Here is a 14,935-nt window from a genome sequence, read left to right as displayed (position 1 = left end):
TGCTATCTTGCTCTGGGCTAAAACAGACCACACCATGCTATATCCAGAGTCCTGCTCCAGCCCACACCATGCTGCTGCCACAGTACTCCTCTGCGGTACACCAGTCCACACCAGGCTGCCTGTACAGTCCTGCTCCGTGCTACACCAGCCCACATCATGCTGTCTGTACAGTCCTGCACTGTACTACACCAGCTTACACCATGCTGCCTGTACTGTTCTGCACCAGGCTACACCAGCCCTCACCATGCTGCCTGAACATTCCTGCTCAGGGCTACATCAGCCCACACCATGCTGCCTGTACATTCCTGCTCCAGGCTACACCCGCCCATACAATGCTGCCTGTCCAGTCCTGCTCCACGCTACACAAGCCCATACAATGCTGCCTGTACATTCCTGCTCCAGTCTGCAATAGCCCACATGCTGCCTGTACTGTCCTGCTCTGCACCAGCCCACACCATGCTGCCTGTACATTCCTGCTCCAGGCTACACCAGCCCACACCATGCTGCCTGTACATTCCTGCTCCAGGCTACACCAGTCCACGCCATGCTGCCTGTACATTCCTGCTCCAGGCTACACCAGCCCACACCATGCTGCCTGTACATTCCTGCTCCAGACTACACCAGCCCACACTTTGCTGCCTGTACTGCTCTGCACTGGGCTGCACCAGCCCACACCATGCTGCCTGTACATTCCTGCTCCAGGCTACACCAGCCCACACGATGCTGCCTGTACATTCCTGCTCCAGGCTACACCAGCCCACACCATGCTGCCTGTACATTCCTGCTCCAGGCTACACCAGTCCACGCCATGCTGCCTGTACAGTCCAGCTCCACCGTACACCAGCCCACATCATGCTGTCTGTTCAGTCCTGCTCCGTACTACACCAGCCCACACCATGCTGCCTGTACAGTCCTGCTCCGGGCTACACCAGCCCACACCATGCTGCCTGCACTGTCCTGTTCCACGCTAGCCCAGCCCACACCATGCTGCCTGCACTGTCCTGTTCCACGCTAGAATAGCCCACACCATGATGCCTGTAAGTTCCTGCTCCAGACTGCACTAGCCCATACTATGCTACCTGTACATTTCTGCTCCAGGCGACACCACCCCACACCATGCTGCTTGTACATTCCTGCTCCAGGTTGCACCACCCCACACCATGCTGCCGGTACAGTATTACTCCAGGCTACACCATCCCACACCATGCTGCCTGTAAAGTCCCACTCCGGGCAACACCAGCCCACACCATGCTGCCTGTACATTCCTGCTCCAGGCTACACCAGCCCATACCAGGCAGGCTGTACAGTCTTGCTCCGTTCTACACTAGACAACACCGTGCTGCCTGTACATTCCTGCTCCAGGCTCCACCAGCCCACACCATGCTGCCTGTACTGTCCTGCTCCAGGCTACACCAGCCCATACCAGGCAGGCTGTACAGTCTTGCTCTGTTCTACACTAGACAACACCATGCTGCCTGTACTGTCCTGCTCCAGGCTACACCAGCCCACACCATGCTGCCTGTGCATTCCTGCTCCAGGCTACACAAGCCCACACCATGCTACCTGCACTATCCTGTTCCACGCTACACCAGCCCACACCATGATATCTGTGTATTCCTGCTCCAGGCTACACAAACCCACACCATGCTGCCTGTAAAGTCCCACTCCGGGCTATACCAGCTCATACCATGCTGCCTGTACATTCCTGCTCCAGGCTACGCCCGCACATACCATGCTGCCTGTACAGTCTTGCTCCGCACTACACCCGACAACACCATGCTGCCTGTACATTCCTGCTCCAGTCTGCATGAGCCCACATGCTGCCTGTACTGTCCTGCTCTGCACAGCACCAGCCCACATCATGCTGCCTGTACCGTCCTGCTCCAGGCTATACCTGCCCACACCATGCTTCCTCTACAGTCCTGCTCCAGGCTGCACCAGCCCACACCATGCTGCCTCCAGAGATCTGTTCTAGGCTATACCAGACCTCACATTGCTGCCTCTACATTCCTCCTCCAGGCTACACCAGCCCACACCATGCTGCCTATGCTATCTTGCTCTGGGCTAAAACAGACCACACCATGCTATATCCAGAGTCCTGCTCCAGCCCACACCATGCTGCTGCCACAGTACTCCTCTGCGGTACACCAGTCCACACCAGGTTGCCTGTACAGTCCTGCTCCGTGCTACACCAGCCCATATCATGCTGTCTGTACAGTTCTGCACTGTACTACACCAGCCCCCACCATGCTACCTGTACAGTCCTGTTCTGGGCTACACCAGCCTACACCATGCTGCCTGTACTGTTCTGCACCAGGCTACACCAGCCCTCACCATGCTCCCTGAACATTCCTGCTCAGGGCTACACCAGCCCACACCATGCTGCCTGTACTGTCCTGCTCGTGGCTGCTCCAGTCCACACCATGCTGCCTGTACATTCCTGCTCCAGTCTGCATGAGCCCACATGCTGCCTGTACTGTCCTGCTCTGCACAGCACCAGCCCACACCATGCTGCCTGTACATTCCTGCACCAGGCTATACCAGCCCACATCATGCTGCCTGTACCGTCCTGCTCCAGGCTATACCTGCCCACACCATGCTTCCTCTACAGTCCTGCTCCAGGCTGCACCAGCCCACACCATGCTGCCTCCAGAGATCTGTTCTAGGCTATACCAGACCTCACATTGCTGCCTCTACATTCCTCCTCCAGGCTACACCAGCCCACACCATGCTGCCTATGCTATCTTGCTCTGGGCTAAAACAGACCACACCATGCTATATCCAGAGTCCTGCTCCAGCCCACACCATGCTGCTGCCACAGTACTCCTCTGCGGTACACCAGTCCACACCAGGTTGCCTGTACAGTCCTGCTCCGTGCTACACCAGCCCATATCATGCTGTCTGTACAGTTCTGCACTGTACTACACCAGCCCCCACCATGCTACCTGTACAGTCCTGTTCTGGGCTACACCAGCCTACACCATGCTGCCTGTACTGTTCTGCACCAGGCTACACCAGCCCTCACCATGCTCCCTGAACATTCCTGCTCAGGGCTACACCAGCCCACACCATGCTGCCTGTACTGTCCTGCTCGTGGCTGCTCCAGTCCACACCATGCTGCCTGTACTGTTCTGCTCTGGGCTGCACCAGCCCACACCATGCTGCCTGTACATTCCTGCTCCAGGCTACACCAGCCCACGCCATGCTGCGGTACATTCCAGCTCCAGGCTACACCACCCCACACCATGCTGCTTGTACATTCCTGCTCCATGCTGCATCACCCCACTCCATGCTGCCTGTACAGTTCTACTCCAGGCTACACCATCCCACTCCATGCTGCCTGTAAATTCCCGCTCCGGGCTACACCGGCCCATACCATGCTGCCTGTACAGTCTTGCTCCGCACTACACTAGACAACACCATGCTTCCTGTACATTCCTGCTCCAGGCTACACCAGCCTATACCTTGCTGCCTGTACATTCCTGCTCCAGGCTACACCTGCCCACATCATGCTGCCTGCACTGTCCTGTTCCCCGCTACACCAGCCCACACCATGCTGCCTGTACTTGCCTGCTCCAGGCTACACAAGCCCACACCATGCTGCCTGCACTGTCCTGTTCCACGCTACACCAGCCCATACCATGCTGCCTGTACATTCCTGCTCCAGGCTACACCAGCCCATACCATGCTGCCTGTACATTCCTGCTCCAGGATACATCAGCCCTCACCATGCTTCCTGTACATTCCTGCTCCAGTCTGCATGAGCCCACATGCTGCCTGTACTGTCCTGCTCCACAACATGCTATATCCAGAGTCCTGCTCCAGGCTACACCAGCCCATACCATGCTGGCTGTACAGTCTTGCTCTGCACTACACTAGACAACACCGTGCTGCCTGTACATTCCTGCTCCAGGCTACACCTGCCCACACCATGCTGCTTGTACAGTACCGCTCCAGGCTACACCTGCCCACAGCATGCTGCCTGTACTATCCTGCTCTGGACTAAACCAGACCACAACATGCTATATCCAGAGTCCTGCTCCAGGCTGCACCAGCCCATACCATGCTGGCTGTACAGTCTTGCTCCACACTACACTAGACAACACCGTGCTGCCTGTACATTCCTGCTCCAGGCTACAACAGCCCACACCAGGCTGCCTGTACAGTACTGCTCTGCGGTACACCAGCCCACACCGTGCTGCTGTCATAGGACTCCCCTGCGGTACACTAGCCCACACCATGCTGCTGCCACAGTACTCCTCTGCAGTACACCAGCCCACACCATGCTGCCTGTACATTCCTCTTCCAGGCTACACCAGCCCACACCATGCTGCCTGTACATTCCTCTTCCAGGCTACACCAGCCCACACCATGATTCCTGTACAGTCCTGCTCCACACTTCACCAGCCCACATCATGCTGTCTGTTCAGTCCTGCTCCGTACTACACCAGCCCACACCATGCTGCCTGTACATTCCTGCTCCAGGCTACACCAGCCCACACCATGCTGCCTGTACTGTCCTGCTCCAGGCTACACCAGCCCACACCATGCTGCCTGTACATTCCTGCTCCAGGCTACACAAGCCCACACCATGCTGCCTGCACTGTCCTGTTCCACGCTACACCAGCCCACACCATGATGCCTGTAAGTTCCTGCTCCAGGCTACACTAGCCCATACTATGCTACCTGTACATTTCTGATCCAGGCAACACCACACCACACCATGCTGCTGGTACAGTCCTGCTCCAGGCTGCACCACCCCACACCATGCTGCCGATACAGTACTACTCCAGGCTACACCATCCCACACCATGCTGCCTGTAAAGTCCTGCTCCAGGCTACACCAGCCCACACCATGCTGCCTGTACATTCCTGCTCCAGGCTACACAAGCCCACACTTTGCTGCCTGCACTGTCCTGCTCTGCGCTGTACCAGCCCACACCATGCTGCCTGTACATTCCTGCTCCAGGCTACCCAGCCCACACCATGCTGCCTGTACATTCCTGCTCCAGGCTACACCAGCCCACACCATGCTGCCTGTACATTCCTGCTCCAGGCTACACCAGCCCACACCATGCTACCTGTACATTCCTGCTCCAGATTACACCAGCCCACACTATGCTGTCTGTACTGTCCTGCTCGTGGCTGCTCCAGCCCACACCATGCTGCCTGTACATACCTGCTCCAGGCTACACCAGCCCACACCATGCTGCATGCACTGTCCTGTTCCACGCTACACCAGCCCACACCATGATGCCTGTATATTCCTGCTCCAGGCTACACTAGCCCATACCATGCTACCTGTACATTTCTGCTCCAAGCTACACCAGCCCACACCATGCTGCTTGTACATTCCTGCTCCAGGCTGCACCACCCCACACCATGCTGCCGGTACAGTACTACTCCAGGCTACACCATCCCACACCATACTGCCTGTAAAGTCCCACTCCAGGCTACACCAGCCCATACCATGCTGCCTGTACATTCCTGCTCCAGGCTATGCCAGCCCATACCATGCTGTCTGTATAGTCTTGCTCCGCACTACACCCGACAACACCATGCTGCCTGTAGATTCCTGCTCCAGTCCGCGTGAGCCCACATGCTGCCTGTACTGTCCTGCTCTGCACTGCACCAGCCCACATCATGCTGCCTGTACATTCCTGCTCCAGGCTACGCCAGTTGATACCATGCTGCTTGTACTGTCCTGCTCCATGCTGCATCACCCCACTCCATGCTGCCTGTACAGTTCTACTCCAGGCTACACCATCCCACTCCATGCTGCCTGTAAAGTCCCGCTTCGGGCTACACCAGCCCATACCATGCTGCCTGTACAGTCTTGCTCCGCACTACACTAGACAACACCATGCTGCCTGTACATTGCTGCTCCAGGCTTCACCAGCTTATACCTTGCTGCCTGTACATTCCTGCTCCAGGATACACCAGCCCTCACCATGCTTCCTGTACATTCCTGCTCCAGTCTGCACAAGCCCACATGCTGCCTGTACTGTCCTGCTCTGCGCTGCACCAGCCCACACCATGCTGCCTGTACATTCCTACTCCAGTCTACACCTGCCCACACCATGCTGCCTGTACTATCCTGCTCCGGGCTAAACCAGACCACACCATGCTATATCCAGAGTCCTGCTCCATGCTACACCAGCCCACACCAGGCTGCCTGTACAGTACTGCTCTGCGGTACAACAGCCCACACCATGCTGCTGCCACAGGACCCCTCTGCGGTACACCAGCCCACACCATGCTGCCTGTACATTCCTCTTCCAGGCTACACCAGCCCACACCATGCTGCCTGTACAGTCCTGCTCCACACTACACCTGCCCACATCATGCTGTCTGTTCAGTCCTGCTCCGTACTACACCAGCCCACACCATGCTGCCTGTACAGTCCTGCTCCGGGCTACACCAGCCCACACCTTGCTGTCTGTGCATTCCTGCTCCAGGCTACCCCAGCCCACACCATGCTGCCTGTACATATCTGCTCCAGGCTACACAAGCCCACACCATGCTGCCTGTACATTCCTGTTCCACGCTAAACCAGCCCACACCATGATGCCTGTAAGTTCCTGCTCCAGGCTACACTAGCCCATATTATGCTACCTGTACATTTCTGCTCCAGGTGACTCCTCACCACACCATGCTGCTTGTACATTCCTGCTCCAGGCTGCACCACCCCACACCATGCTGCCGATACAGTATGACTCCAGGCTACACCAGCCCACACTATGCTGCCTGGAAAGTCCCATCCGGGCAACACCAGCCAATACCATGCTGCCCGTACATTCCTGCTCCAGGCTACACCAGCCCAAAACATGCTGGCTGTACAGTCTTACTCTGCACTGCACCAGCCCACACCATGCTGCCTATACATTCCTGCTTCAGGCTACACCAGCCCACACCATGCTGCCTGCACTGTCCTGCTCCAGGCTACACCAGCCCACACCATGCTGCCTGCACTGTCCTGCTCCAGGCTACACAAGCCCACACCATGCTGCCTGCACTGTCCTGTTCCACGCTACACCAGCCCACACCATGCTGCCTGTACATTCCTGCACCAGGCTATACCAGCCCACATCATGCTGCCTATACAGTCCTGCTCCAGGCTATACCAGCCCACACCAGGCTGCCTCTACAGTCCTGCTCCAGGCTGCACCAACCCACACATTGCTTCCTCCAGAGATCTGTCCCAGGCTACACCAGCCCACACATTGCTGCCTCTACATTCCTCCTCCAGGCTACACCAGCCCACTCCATGCTGCCTATGCTATCCTGCTCTGGGCTAAACCAGACCACACCATGCTATATCTAGAGTCCTGCTCCAGCCCACACCATGCTGCTGCCACAGTACTCCTCTGCGGTACACCAGTCCACACCAGGCTGCCTGTACAGTCCTGCTCCGTGCTACACCAGCCCCCACCATGCTGCCTGTACAGTCCTGCTCTGGGCTACACCAGCCTACACCATGCTGCCTGTACTGTCCTGCTCCAGGCTGCTCCAGTCCACACCATGCTGCCTGTACTGTTCTGCTCCAGTCCACACTATGCTGCCTGTACTGCTCTGCTCTGGGCTGCACCAGCCCACACCATGCTGCCTGTACATTCCTGCTCCAGGCTACACCCGCCCATACAATGCTGCCTGTCCAGTCCTGCTCCACGCTACACAAGCCCATACAATGCTGAATGTATATTCCTGCTCCAGTCTGCAAGGCCCACATGCTGCCTGTACTGTCCTGCTCTGCACCAGCCCACACCATGCTGCCTGTACATTCCTGCTCCAGGCTACACCAGCCCACACCATGCTGCCTGTACATTCCTGCTCTGTACTACACCAGCCCCCACCATGCTGCCTGTACAGTCCTGCTCTGGGCTACACCAGCCTACACCATGCTGCCTGTACTGTCCTGCTCCAGGCTGCTCCAGTCCACACTATGCTGCCTGTACTGCTCTGCTCTGGGCTGCACCAGCCCACACCATGCTGCCTGTACATTCCTGCTCCAGGCTACACCCGCCCATACAATGCTGCCTGTACAGTCCTGCTCCATGCTACACAAGCCCATACAATGCTGCCTGTACATTCCTGCTCCAGTCTGCAATAGCCCACATGCTGCCTGTACTGTCCTGCTCTGCACCAGCCCACACCATGCTGCCTGTAAATTCCTGCTCCAGGCTACACCAGCCCACACCATGCTGCCTGTACATTCCTGCTCCAGACTACACCAGCCCACACCATGCTGCCTGTACTGTCCTGCTCGTGGCTGCTCCAGCCCACACTTTGCTGCCTGTACTGCTCTGCACTGGGCTGCACCAGCCCACACCATGCTGCCTGTACATTCCTGCTCCAGGCCACACCAGCCCACACGATGCTGCCTGTACATTCCTGCTCCAGGCTACACCAGCCCACACCATGCTGCCTGTACAGTCCTGCTCCACCGTACACCAGTCCACATCATGCTGTCTGTTCAGTCCTGCTCCGTACTACACCAGCCCACACCATGCTGCCTGTACAGTCCTGCTCCGGGCTACACCAGCCCACACCATGCTGTCTGCACTGTCGTGTTCCACGCTAGACCAGCCCACACCATGCTGCCTGCACTGTCCTGTTCCACGCTAGAACAGCCCACACCATGATGCCTGTAAGTTCCTGCTCCAGACTGCACTAGCCCATACTATGCTACCTGTACATTTCTGCTCTGGGCTACACCAGCCTACACCATGCTGCCTGTACTGTCCTGCTCCAGACTGCTCCAGTCCACACTATGCTGCCTGTACTGCTCTGCTCTGGGCTGCACCAGCCCACACCATGCTGCCTGTACATTCCTGCTCCAGGCTACACCCGCCCATACAATGCTGCCTGTCCAGTCCTGCTCCACGCTACACAAGCCCATACAATGCTGAATGTATATTCCTGCTCCAGTCTGCAAGGCCCACATGCTGCCTGTACTGTCCTGCTCTGCACCAGCCCACACCATGCTGCCTGTACATTCCTGCTCCAGGCTACACCAGCCCACACCATGCTGTCTGCACTGTCGTGTTCCACGCTAGACCAGCCCACACCATGCTGCCTGCACTGTCCTGTTCCACGCTAGAACAGCCCACACCATGATGCCTGTAAGTTCCTGCTCCAGGCTGCACTAGCTCATACTATGCTACCTGTACATTTCTGCTCCCGGCGACACCACCCCACACCATGCTGCTTGTACATTCCTGCTCCAGGTTGCACCACCCCACACCATGCTGCCGGTACAGTATTACTCCAGGCTACACCATCCCACACCATGCTGCCTGTAAAGTCCCACTCCAGGCAACACCAGCCCACACCATGCTGCCTGTACATTCCTGCTCCAGGCTCCACCAGCCCACACCATGCTGCCTGTACTGTCCTGCTCCAGGCTACACCAGCCCACACCATGCTGCCTGTGCATTCCTGCTCCAGGCTACACAAGCCCACACCATGCTGCCTGTACATTCCTGCTCCAGGCTACACCAGTCCACGCCATGCTGCCTGTACATTCCTGCTCCAGGCTACACCAGCCCACGCCATGCTGCCTGTACATTCCTGCTCCAGACTACACCAGCCCACACCATGCTGCCTGTTCTGTCCTGCTCGTGGCTGCTCCAGCCCACACTTTGCTGCCTGTACTGCTCTGCACTGGGCTGCACCAGCCCACACCATGCTGCCTGTACATTCCTGCTCCAGGCTACACCAGCCCACACGATGCTGCCTGTACATTCCTGCTCCAGGCTACACCAGCCCACACCATGCTGCCTGTACATTCCTGCTCCAGGCTACACCAGTCCACACCATGCTGCCTGTACAGTCCTGCTCCACCGTACATCAGCCCACATCATGGTGTCTGTTCAGTCCTGCTCCGTACTACACCAGCCCACACCATGCTGCCTGTACAGTCCAGCTCCGGGCTACACCAGCCCACACCATGCTGCCTGCACTGTCCTGTTCCACGCTAGACCAGCCCACACCATGCTGCCTGCACTGTCCTGTTCCACGCGAGAACAGCCCACACCATGATGCCTGTAAGTTCCTGCTCCAGACTGCACTAGCCCATACTATGCTACCTGTACATTTCTGCTCCAGGCGACACCACCCCACACCATGCTGCTTGTACATTCCTGCTCCAGGTTGCACCACCCCACACCATGCTGCCGGTACAGTATTACTCCAGGCTACACCATCCCACACCATGCTGCCTGTAAAGTCCCACTCCGGGCAACACCAGCCCACACCATGCTGCCTGTACATTCCTGCTCCAGGCTACACCAGCCCATACCAGGCAGGCTGTACAGTCTTGCTCCGTTCTACACTAGACAACACCGTGCTGCCTGTACATTCCTGCTCCAGGCTCCACCAGCCCACACCATGCTGCCTGTACTGTCCTGCTCCAGGCTACACCATCCCACACCATGCTGCCTGTGCATTCCTGCTCCAGGCTACACCAGCCCACACCATGCTGCCTGTGCATTCCTGCTCCAGGCTACACAAGCCCACACCATGCTACCTGCACTATCCTGTTCCACGCTACACCAGCCCACACCATGATATCTGTGTTTTCCTGCTCCAGGCTACACAAACCCACACCATGCTGCCTGTAAAGTCCCGCTCCGGGCTATACCAGCTCATACCATGCTGCCTGTACAGTCTTGCTCCGCACTACACCCGACAACACCATGCTGCCTGTACTGTCCTGCTCTGCACAGCACCAGCCCACACCATGCTGCCTGTACATTCCTGCTCCAGGCTACGCCCGCACATACCATGCTGCCTGTACAGTCTTGCTCCGCACTACACCCGACAACACCATGCTGCCTGTACTGTCCTGCTCTGCACAGCACCAGCCCACACCATGCTGCCTGTACATTCCTGCACCAGGCTATACCAGCCCACATCATGCTGCCTGTACCGTCCTGCTCCAGGCTATACCTGCCCACACCATGCTTCCTCTACAGTCCTGCTCCAGGCTGCACCAGCCCACACCATGCTGCCTCCAGAGATCTGTTCTAGGCTATACCAGACCTCACATTGCTGCCTCTACATTCCTCCTCCAGGCTACACCAGCCCACACCATGCTGCCTATGCTATCTTGCTCTGGGCTAAAACAGACCACACCATGCTATATCCAGAGTCCTGCTCCAGCCCACACCATGCTGCTGCCACAGTACTCCTCTGCGGTACACCAGTCCACACCAGGTTGCCTGTACAGTCCTGCTCCGTGCTACACCAGCCCATATCATGCTGTCTGTACAGTCCTGCACTGTACTACACCAGCCCCCACCATGCTACCTGTACAGTCCTGCTCTGGGCTACACCAGCCTACACCATGCTGCCTGTACTGTTCTGCACCAGGCTACACCAGCCCTCACCATGCTGCCTGAACATTCCTGCTCAGGGCTACACCAGCCCACACCATGCTGCCTGTACTGTCCTGCTCGTGGCTGCTCCAATCCACACCATGCTGCCTGTACTGTTCTGCTCTGGGCTGCACCAGCCCACACCATGCTGCCTGTACATTCCTGCTCCAGGCTACACAAGCCCACACTTTGCTGCCTGCACTGTCCTGCTCTGCGCTGTACCAGCCCACACCATGCTGCCTGTACATTCCTGCTCCAGGCTACCCAGCCCACACCATGCTGCCTGTACATTCCTGCTCCAGGCTACACCAGCCCACACCATGCTACCTGTACATTCCTGCTCCAGATTACACCAGCCCACACTATGCTGTCTGTACTGTCCTGCTCGTGGCTGCTCCAGCCCACACCATGCTGCCTGTACATACCTGCTCCAGGCTACACAAGCCCACACCATGCTGCATGCACTGTCCTGTTTCACGCTACACCAGCCCACACCATGATGCCTGTATATTCCTGCTCCAGGCTACACTAGCCCATACCATGCTACCTGTACATTTCTGCTCCAGGCTGCACCACCCCACACCATGCTGCCGGTACAGTACTACTCCAGGCTACACCATCCCACACCATACTGCCTGTAAAGTCCCACTCCAGGCTACACCAGCCCATACCATGCTGCTTGTACATTCCTGCTCCATGCTGCATCACCCCACTCCATGCTGCCTGTACAGTTCTACTCCAGGCTACACCATCCCACTCCATGCTGCCTGTAAATTCCCGCTCGGGGCTACACCAGCCCATACCATGCTGCCTGTACAGTCTTGCTCCGCACTACACTAGACAACACCATGCTTCCTGTACATTCCTCCGCCAGGCTACACCAGCCTATACCTTGCTGCCTGTACATTCCTGCTCCAGGCTACACCTGCCCATATCATGCTGCTTGTACATTCCTGCTCCAGGCTACACAAGCCCACACCATGCTCCCTGCACTGTCCTGTTCCCCGCTACACCAGCCCACACCATGCTGCCTGTACTTGCCTGCTCCAGGCTACACAAGCCCACACCATGCTGCCTGCACTGTCCTGTTCCACGCTACACCAGCCCATACCATGCTGCCTGTACATTCCTGCTCCAGGCTACACCAGCCCATACCATGCTGCCTGTACATTCCTGCTCCAGGATACACCAGCCCTCACCATGCTTCCTGTACATTCCTGCTCCAGTCTGCATGAGCCCACATGCTGCCTGTACTGTCCTGCTCCACAACATGCTATATCCAGAGTCCTGCTCCAGGCTACACCAGCCCATACCATGCTGGCTGTACAGTCTTGCTCCGCACTACACTAGACAACACCGTGCTGCCTGTACATTCCTGCTCCAGGCTACACCTGCCCACACCATGCTGCTTGTACAGTACTGCTCCAGGCTACACCTGCCCACAGCATGCTGCCTGTACTATCCTGCTCTGGGCTAAACCAGACCACACCATGCTATATCCAGAGTCCTGCTCCAGGCTACACCAGCCCACACCAGGCTGCCTGTACAGTACTGCTCTGCGGTACACCAGCCCACACCATGCTGCTGCCACAATACTCCCCTGCAGTACACCAGCCCACACCATGCTGCTGCCACAGTACTCCTCTGCGGTACACCAGCCCACACCATGCTGCCTGTACATTCCTCTTCCAGGTTACTCCAGCCCACACCATGCTGCCTGTGCATTCCTCTTCCAGGCTACACCAGCCCACACCATGCTGCCTGTACAGTCCTGCTCCACGCTACACCAGCCCACATCATGCTGCCTGTACAGTCCTGCTCCCCGTTACCCCAGCCGACACCATGTTGCCTGTACTGTCCTGCTCTGGGCTACACCAGCCCACACCATGCTGCCTGTTATGTCCTGTTCAACGTTACACCAGCCCACATCATGCTGCCTGTACAGTCCTGCTCCCCGTTACACCAACCCACACCATGTTGCGTGTACTGTCCTGCTCTGGGCTACACCAACCCTCACCATGCTGCCTGTACAGTCCTGTTCCACGCTACACCAGCCCACACCATGCTGCCTGTACAGCCCTGCTCTTAGCTACACCAACCCACACTATGTTCCCTCTACAATCCTGCTCCCCATTACACCAGCCCACACCATGTTGCCTGTACAGTCATGCTCCATGCTACACCAGCCCACATCATGCTGTCTGTACAGACCTGCTCTGGGCTACACCAGCCCACACAATGCTGCCTGTACAGTCCTGCTCTGTACTACACCAGCCCACACCATGGTGCCTGTACAGTCCTGCTCCGGGCTACACCAGCCCACATCATGCTGCCTGTACAGTCCTTCTCCCCGTTACCTCAGCCCACACCATGTTGCCTGTACTGTCCTGCTCTGGGCTACACCAGCCTACACCATGCTGCCTGTACTGTCGTGTTCTACGCTACACCCGCCCACACCATGCTGCCTGTACAGTCCTGCTCTTAGCTACACCAACCCACACTATGTTCCCTCTACAATCCTGCTCCCCGTTACATCAGCCCACGCCATGTTGCCTGTACTGTCCTGCTCTCGGCTACACAAGCCCACACAATGTTGCCTGTACTGTCCTGTTCCACGCTACACCAGCCCACACTATGCTGCCTTCGGAGTACTGCACCACACTTTACCAGGCACACCGTGCTGCCTGTACAGTCCTGGGCTACACCAGCATGCACCATGCTGCTATCAGATTCCCACTCCAGATTACACCTGTACACACCATGCTGCTATCAGAGTACCGCTCCAGACTACACCAGTACACACCGTGCCATTGCCAGAGTCCTGCTCTAGATTACACCAGTACACACTGTGCTACTGCCAGAGTCCTGCTCTGGGCTACACCAGTACACACCATGCTGCTACCAGAGTCCTGCTCCAGGCTACACCAGCCCATGTCATGCCATGACAAAGGCTAACACCATGTGAAAGTGAGAGACCAGCTCCAAGCTTCACAAGCCAGCCAACCTAGTAGCCACGTTGCTTCTGCAGATGCCGTAACTGCTCTGGAGGCCACCTTCCTGCCAAAGTGCTCTCTTTATCAGGTATGTTTGAGTGGAAACTAAATGACAATCTTGGCTCAGATGATGTTGAGTCCATGTGGGCAGAGGTAAAAACAGCAGGGGAAAGATAACATTGGAAGAAGTTATGTACAGACCCCCAAACTGTAACCACATTTGAGAAAGGCTATAAATCAATAAATTCTAGGAGCATGTAAAAATAATAGAGCAATAATTACAGGTGACATTAATCTTCATGTTGATTGGGTCAATAAAATTGGAGAGGGTAGCTATAATAACAAATTCATAGAGTAGGGATAGTTTCCTAGAGTAATATGTCATGGAGCCAACCAAGGAGCTGGCCCTCTTGGATCCGGTAATGGGTAATGAGGCAGACATTGAGTAAAAAAATCCACTATGAAGTAGTGATAGAATTTAATATTTAGCTGAAGAGTGAGAAACATAGGTTGGAAACAACTGTGTTTAACTTAAATCAAGGGAACTACAAAGAAATTCAGATA

This window comes from Chiloscyllium plagiosum, unplaced genomic scaffold (assembly GCF_037043375.1).
Source record: "Chiloscyllium plagiosum isolate Xiang-an unplaced genomic scaffold, Cpla_swu_hap1 HiC_scaffold_11, whole genome shotgun sequence".
NCBI lineage: Eukaryota > Metazoa > Chordata > Chondrichthyes > Orectolobiformes > Hemiscylliidae > Chiloscyllium > Chiloscyllium plagiosum.
The sequence above is the reverse complement of the archived record's forward strand: the minus strand, read 5'-3'. Positions refer to the sequence as shown.